The sequence below is a fragment of the Lolium perenne genome, chromosome 6, assembly GCF_019359855.2.
Source record: "Lolium perenne isolate Kyuss_39 chromosome 6, Kyuss_2.0, whole genome shotgun sequence".
Lineage (NCBI taxonomy): Eukaryota > Viridiplantae > Streptophyta > Magnoliopsida > Poales > Poaceae > Lolium > Lolium perenne.
In genome coordinates, this window is record NC_067249.2 from 61,046,721 (window position 1) to 61,054,968 (window position 8,248).

Genomic DNA, 8,248 nt, shown 5'->3' on the forward strand with positions numbered 1-8,248 from the left:
AAAATTCTCTTTGATATTTTATTTAGATAGAGAATTTTATGCTGATCAATTTTCATATTTTTAATTATTTTTTAGAGCTATTAAACATTTACTATTGATTTACAAAGTTTCAGCATTTTATGAATTTGTGAAATGTCTAAAATGCCCTTGGGCCCCACCTGTCAGGTGGCCCAACGGGTTGAGTCTAACCCGAGCCGCCCCAACCGGCTCGGTCGGACTCAGTCGCTCTCTTCCTCTCCCCTCTCGCGAAACCCTAGCTCTCTCCTCTCCCGCGACGCTGTGGTCGCCTGCGCCGTCGCCGCTTTATTCCGGCCACCTCCGGCCATCCCCGCCGGTGAGATCGGTCGCAATCGAACAGCCGCACGACGACGCACCGATCGGTCCGCGCCGATCTGTGTTTCATCGCCGCCTCCGTTCGCCCCCAACACCTCTGCGACACGGCCGTGGTGCTTCGTGGCGCTTCGTCGCCCGCCGTCGATCCAGGCACCGTGGCGTGGCCGTGTGCCTCGCCGTGGTTGCGCTGGAGCCTCTGCGCTCGGCGAACGCCTGGCTTGGCCATGGCTTGGCGCTGCTGTGGCCAGGCTGTGCCGCCGTGCCGCCACGGTGGCGCCGTGGTGCTCTGCTCCAGGTGTGTCGCCTCCTTCTCTCCTGTCTCCTCTACCCCTTCTCCTTTCTCTGGATGCCTTGGAATCCACCTTGCTGTGCTTTTGCTGCTGCGCCTCTGTGCCTTGCGCCATGCCTGCCCTGGTGCTGCCTTGATGTGCTAATTGTTGCTGCCTTCCTGCGCCATTATTCTAGCTGCTGTGCTCGTGCTACTGTTGTGCGTATGCTGCTGCTGTGTTGCTGCCATTGATCCTAGCTGCTGTGCTGTGCTGTTCTTCTCTATATCTTACTGTTGTAGCTCATGAGCTCTTGCTCATGAGCATACTGTGATGCTTATGTTTGATTCATTTGCTCCTGTTGTTGCTATATGACTCCTGCCTCTCCCGTGTGTGCAATTCCTTGCCCCTGGCTTGATCATGCTACATGATCCTTGCATTTTTTTGCAAGTGCCAGTGCTCCTGTATGCTATCTCTTGTGCTTATATTCATGGACATGCTCAATTGAGCCTAGCTATTGACTTGACAGCTCCATCCCTTGATGGAGTGCTTCTGGATGCAATTATAATGCTTTTATTTACTTATCTGTGATACTTTTGTTCATGTCTTGTGGCTGATTTAAGTATCTGTCCATGTGTTGATACTAGAATGGATTCTAGCATGCTGTAGCAAGCTTCTGATGATCTTGTGATTATCAGTTGCTTGTAAAAGGTGTGGTGCTCCATCTTGTGCCTTACCAGTGCTCAATTTGAGCTGTGTGTGGTTACAGACTAGTGCTGGTGTGTGTAGTGGTTGGCTCAAGCAATTGCTGTTGCTTGCAGTGATCCCTTGGATCCACTGCAAAGCTCTGTTGTATTGATTACTTGAATATTCATTTATCTGTGTTGTCTTTCTTGGCTAAGTGGATAAATGATGTGAGCTGCCTGCAGTTGTGATCATCTAACTATTCATCTGATTGAGCTAGAGGGATGCCAACAGTTGTTGGGGACCCTAGCTCCACTTTGAACCCAATCTGGGTGATGATACAAGTGCTTGGCTTGATGGTTTGGGCTGTTTCAGTGGTTGAGGTGACCCTAGCAGTAATCATGTACTGCTTTTGGGTGGCTCCCCTCTTGTTGGCTTGCTGTGGCTCACTAGATGCTTTCTGGGTGATCCTTTTGTTGGATTGCCAGTAGCTTTTGATGTTGACAAACAAAAATAGACACAATATGTCTATCTGTCTGATGGTGTAGTGGTCATAGGTGCTAAGTAATTCTGGCTAGCTATATAGGATCATTTCCTTGCTGGATATCTTTGATTATGCCATTGTTTTGGCATACTCAATGTTCCCAGGGTGGCTTCGTATTGGTTTCTCTCCTTTTTACTTGCACCAATTGGCTGTTAGCCATATGATGACTCACATAGGGTTTCTACCCTTTTCTGTTGCTGTGAATATGCATCTGCTCATTTTATGAGCAAAACTTTGGCTTGCTCATGTTCATCAGTGTATACCTCACTCCAGCTCCTAGTATGAGTTGTTGGTGTAGAGGATTGCTTCTGGTGGATTTGGTTTGCTTGCCCTGCTCCTCCTTGCAAGCTTGTGAATCTTGGGTGATTTCTGGTGGTTGCTGGAATAGGTGGAGCAGCTCTTGCTGTTCACCTGTTCTAGCTGTTCTTGATGTGTTCTTGCTGTTCTTACCCTGATGCTCCTTGACGATGGAATGGTTAGGGTTTGGCTGTGAAAAGCTTAAGTATGCCTCTCCTCTGCTTCTCTGGTCGACAGCAAGGCCTGGTCCTTTTTGGTGACTCTCTCAGGCTTGTGTGCTGTGAGGCATGCACACTAGCTAGTGAGCTGCCTGTGTGTTTGCTGCTTGGTACTTGAGCTGGTGAGAGGATCAGCTCGGCAGAGCTGTGGTATTATCCACTATTTTCACTTCTTTTCTAATCTGCCAAGTGGCTTTGCCACTTGGCATAACATTTGTTGTGCTGTGTTTGTGTGCAGGGATCAATCTGATGCTCCAATGATCATGAAGATCATCAAGTACAAGATTAAAGGAAGTTTAGCTTGTAGTGTTAGGATAGATCATTGAATTGTAATTTCCTTTTCTTTTCTTTTTCTATATTTGTCCAATTCTTGTAATATGTTGTAATATTCCTTTATTTCATTTGTGGATAATGTAAAGACATTGTATAATGTGTGTTTATCAATAAAGCTCAAGATTTTCTCTAATGAGCTTTACTTATTATTTGTATTGTTTATATTGTGTATTATTTATAATTGTTTAATGAATTATCTCAAATTTGAATTATGAGATATCTATTTGATGTTTGAATCTGAAATTCAAATTCAAATTTGGTTTGAATTCAATCATGCAACTTAATTTAGAATTCAATCATGTAACTTAGCATTGTGATGCAATATCTCTTCCCTCTTCTCAAAACCCTAATCTAGTTAAGTAAGAACAAGTTCATCGCACTCTCGAAACCCTAACCCTGTAGGATGTCGAGAGAGAAACCTGTCCCCCTTCGATGCAGTTTTGTTTTAAAAGCGCGAAATTTCCCCGTAATTTACGATGCAATGCACATCCCTTTCAAAAATCTACCCCTCGATCGTCTCTAAACCTGGGACATTACAGCCTTTCCCCCTTAAAGAAAACTTCATCCCGAAGTTGTGGTTGTAATACCTGAAGAGTTCGGGGTATGTTTTCCTCAGGTCTTCCTCTTTTTCCCAGGTGGTTTCCCTCTCGGGATGATGCTTCCATTGTATCTTGCAGTACTTTATAGCTCTATTCCTGAGTTGTTTCCAGTTCTCCTCGAGAATCTTCGCTGGCTTCTCGATGTAAGTCAAATCTGGTTGCAACTCGAGCTCTTCATGTGATACTGGTTTATCTGGGGTCTTTAAACATTTTCTGAGTTGCGACACATGGAATACATTGTGAACCTGAGATAACCTTCCTGGTAGTTCCAATTCAAAGGCTAACCCTCGGTTTTGACTCAGAATCTTGAAAGGTCCGACGTACCTAGGGCTTAGCTTTCCTTTTACTCCAAACCTCTGAAGTCCTTTCATCGGGCTCACCTTGAGATATACCATGTCTCCAACTTGTGGCTCCCATGTTCTTCTCTTCTGATCGGCATAACTCTTTTGCCGACTTTGAGCTATCTTCAACCTATCCCTTATAATGTCGATGATTTGTTGCTTTTCCTTGACATAATCAGGATTGAACTCTTTGCTTGCTCCGGCTTCATACCAACATATCGATGATCTACACTTCCTTCCATACAGAGCTTCGAACGGTGCCATCTTGATGCTGCTTTGATAGCTATTATTGTATGAAAACTCTGCTAATGGCAAGTGCTCCTCCCATGATCCTCCGAAGTCTAGGGCACAAGCCCTAAGCATATCCTCTAGGATCTGGTTAGTTCTCTCGGTTTGTCCACCTGTCTGGGGATGATAGGCGGTGCTATAGTCCAACTTGGATCCTAAAGCTTCGTGTAATTGCTTCCAAAATGCTGACGTGAACACGGATCCTCGATCCGACACGATCTTCTTGGGCACTCCATGTTTACTCACGATCTCTTTGATGTAAAGATCAATGAGTTTCTCTCCTTTATCCTGCTGATTTACTGCTAAGAAGTGTGCACTTTTCGTCAACCGGTCCACGATTACCCATATCATGTCCTTCTTTTTATTGGTCATGGGTAGTCCGGTGATGAAATCCATTCCTATCTCCTCCCATTTCCATTCTGGAATGGGTAAAGGTTGTAACTTCCCTGTCGGACTCTGGTGTTCAGCTTTCACCCTTTGGCAGGTATGACACTCCGCCACGTATTGTGCTATTTCTCTCTTCATGTTGTTCCACCAGAATAGCTCCTTTAGATCCATGTATATCTTTGTACTTCCTAGATGTATGGAATATGGTGTTTGATGGGCTTCACGGAGTATTACTTCCTTGATTTCAGCAATATCCGGAACACAAATCCTCTTCTGAAACCATAATGATCCTGATTCTCCTCGATGAAATTCTGATGGTCTTCCTTCATCTATCCTTCTCATCTCCTCCACGATGAATGGATCGTCCAACTGACCCATCATTATCTCATTCTTCAGGTTGACATTTAGCTCATCGGCTATTTGTAAAGCCGATAGTCCTTCATGAGCTTCTTTTTCCCAAAGTTGTATCTGGGCTTGACTTATTTCCTTCCTCAATTCTGGTGATATCTCCTGTTCCACTCCGCCGGTGCTTTTTCTACTCAAGGCATCTGCTACAACATTGGCCTTTCTTGGAGTATAATTGATGGTCAAATCACAATCCTTGATCAGTTCAAGCCATCTTTTCTGCCTCATATTGAGTTCCTTCTGAGTGAAGAAGTATTTGAGACTCTTATGATCTGTATAAAGCTCACACTTGGCTCCATAGAGAAAATGTCTCCATGTTTTAAGTGCAAATACGACTGCTGCTAATTCTAGATCATGTGTTGGATAGTTCACTTCATGAGGTCTGAGTTGCCTCGATCCATAAGATATTACCTTCCGATCCTGCATGAGTACGCAACCCAATCCATGCTTGGATGCGTCACAGTACACGGTGTAATCCTTGCCAACTTCAGGAACTGCTAACACCGGTGCTGTGGTGAGTTTCTCCTTCAGAGTTTGAAAACTCTTCTCACATTCCTCCGACCACACGAATGGTGTGTTCTTTCTTAACAGCTTCGTCATTGGTCCTGCTATCTTGGAGAATCCTTCAATGAATCTCCGATAATATCCTGCCATTCCTAGGAATCCTCGGATTTCCTTGACAGTCTTGGGTGCTTCCCATTCTAGAACTGCTGCTACCTTGCTCGGGTTAACAGCTATTCCATCTTTACTGATGACATGACCCAGAAATTCCACTTGATCTAGCCAAAATTCACACTTGCTAAACTTGGCATAGAGTTGATGTTCTCTTAGTGTTTGCAAAACTAACCTCAGATGTTCAGCATGTTCGGCTTTGTCTTTGGAATAGATCAAGATATCATCAATGAATACGATGACAAACTTGTCTAGATATGGCATGAAAATCTTATTCATGAGATTCATGAAAATTGCTGGGGCATTGGTTAATCCATAAGGCACCACAAGGTATTCATGATGTCCATACCTTGAGACAAAGGCAGTTTTCGGAACGTCTTCCTTCTTGATCTTTATCTGGTGATAACCGGGTCTTAGATCAATTTTGGAAAAGACTCCCGCGCCTCTAACTTGATCGAATAGATCTTGTATTCTTGGAAGTGGGTACTTGTTCTTGATTGTGACATTGTTCAAATTCCTGTAGTCTCCGCACATCCTTCTACCACCATCTCTTTTATCCACGAAGATCACAGGTGATCCCCATGGTGAAACACTTTCTTGTATAAATCCTTTCTGTTCCAAGTCATCCAGTTGCTCCTTAAGTTCTTTCAACTCCTTAGGCCCCATTTTATATGGTGCTTTTGCAATCGGAGCTGTTCCTGGAATCAGGTCGATAGTGAATTCTATCTCCCTATCTGGTGGCATACCAGGTAATTCCTTAGGAAACACATCCTGGAATTCATTTACTACAGGTATATCTTCCAATTTCACCTCCTTCATGCTGTTCAGATGTAGCTCAACTTCAATCTGTGTATGCTTGTCTCCTTGATAGATCATTCTACTTCCATCGGGGCTCTTCAAAGACACTGTCTTGCTCACACAGTCGATCAACGCTCCGTTAGCTTCTAACCAGTTCATACCAAGAATGACATCAATGTCCTTCATCGGTAAAATGAACAGGTCTACGTCAAATTCGCATTTATTGATCATGATGACTTGTTTTTGTTTGGTATGGGTTACTACTATCGTTCCCCCCACGGAAAGTATGGTTATGGGTGTATCTAACTTAGTGCAACTAATCCCATGTTTGATGATGAATTGCTGAGAAATGAATGATGTAGTTGCACCAGTATCAAAAAGTACTTTGCCAGGATGAGTGAGTATCTGGAGCGTACCTATCACTGCCTGATCGGAGTTGACCACCTCCTCCAGACTAGTGCAGTTCAGCTTGCCGAAGGGTTTCTTGTTCTTCCAGTTCCCTCCGGTGTTTCCTCCACGGCTTCCTCCTCCTCCTGACTGGCCTCCTCCAATATTTTTCTTGGGGCAGTCCTTCAGCATGTGCCCCTCCTGGCGACAACCAAAGCATATTATCCTTGGCTTTCTACAATCCTTGGCAAAATGCCCTGGAAGTCCGCAGCTTCGGCAAACCGCTTGATTTGCAGTCTGGAATGCTTGGTTCCTCCTGCTATTGTAGTAGTTGCTGTTGTTGTTGTTGTTGTTGTTGTTGTTGTTGTTGTTGTACCTTGGCTTGAAACTCAAGCTGGTATTGGGCTTGTTACTGACAAACCTCTTAGGCTCAAACTTGGCCTTCTTCCTCTTCTCCTCTTGCAGCTGTTTGAAGTCATCTTCAAGAGTGATGGCTGCATCCACCAACTCTTGGAACTCGGTTGCTCTCATCATACGGAGCTGTACCTTGAACTGGGGACTTAACCCCCTTAAAAACCTCTTCTTTTTCTTGTCCTCGGTGTTGACTTCATCAACAGCATACCGGGACAGCTTTGAGAATTCCCTGACATAAGTCAGGATGGCCTTATCCTTCTGCTCGAGACTTTCGAATTCTCGACGCTTCAGTTCCACAATGCTCTCAGGGACATTGGATTCCCTGAACTTCCTCGCGAACTCCTCCCAGGTAAATACTTTTCCAGCCGGATAAATGTAACACCCCAAATTTCAATAAAAAGAAAGTTAGAGAATTCCAGAAGGCAAAATTTCAAACCAACAAAAACTTTTCTATTTGCATATAGTACCATGCATAGGACTTGTGCATTTGAGTGATATGCCATGATGATTGTTATTACTTGTATTTGCTATGCTCTAAAACCCTAATGTGATCATATGAAGATCACCAATCAAATAAATCAAAGAGGAAGAAATTCCATAAATTAGAAAACCCTAAAAACCCTCACATATGCCCTATGGCATTTTTATAAATTTTGACCCTAGACCTATTTGGTCGTCACCATTAGTTGAGTAATGTTATTAAACACTTACTACAACTTTTGGAATCAAAGATTCACAATTCAAATGGATTTCAAACACAAATCCCACTCACATATGATAATGGTCAATTTTGACAATTCTAGTCTGATCACCACTTTGAGCCCTTGCCATTCAATTTTTCCAAACCAATTCTTGCTAACTCTTTGCACCATTTCAAAGTCAACATCAAGGTGAACAACTTTGATGAAGATCACCATGCCCAATTCATCTTGGATCAAGAGCAAGGCTCATCCAAAGTCACAACTTTTTCACATATGGAACATTCTCCACTTAGCCATTTTTGCCAATTCTTGATTTCTAATTTTTCCACCACCACCTCAAATCACCTCTGGTCAAATACAACTTATCCAAACACTTACTTTTCAAATACATTCACCTTTTGAATATTTTCAAATTTGGATATTTTTGCAAATTACAAATTCGGGCACTATTTGCAACTATTGCAAATAGTGATCTATTGCACCTAAACTCCCCTAACCTACACCATTGTGTCCCCTGGTCCCCTCTAACCCTAAATGGAGCATAGTAATGCTAAGGGAGAGAGAGAGAAAGCTAGGGCATG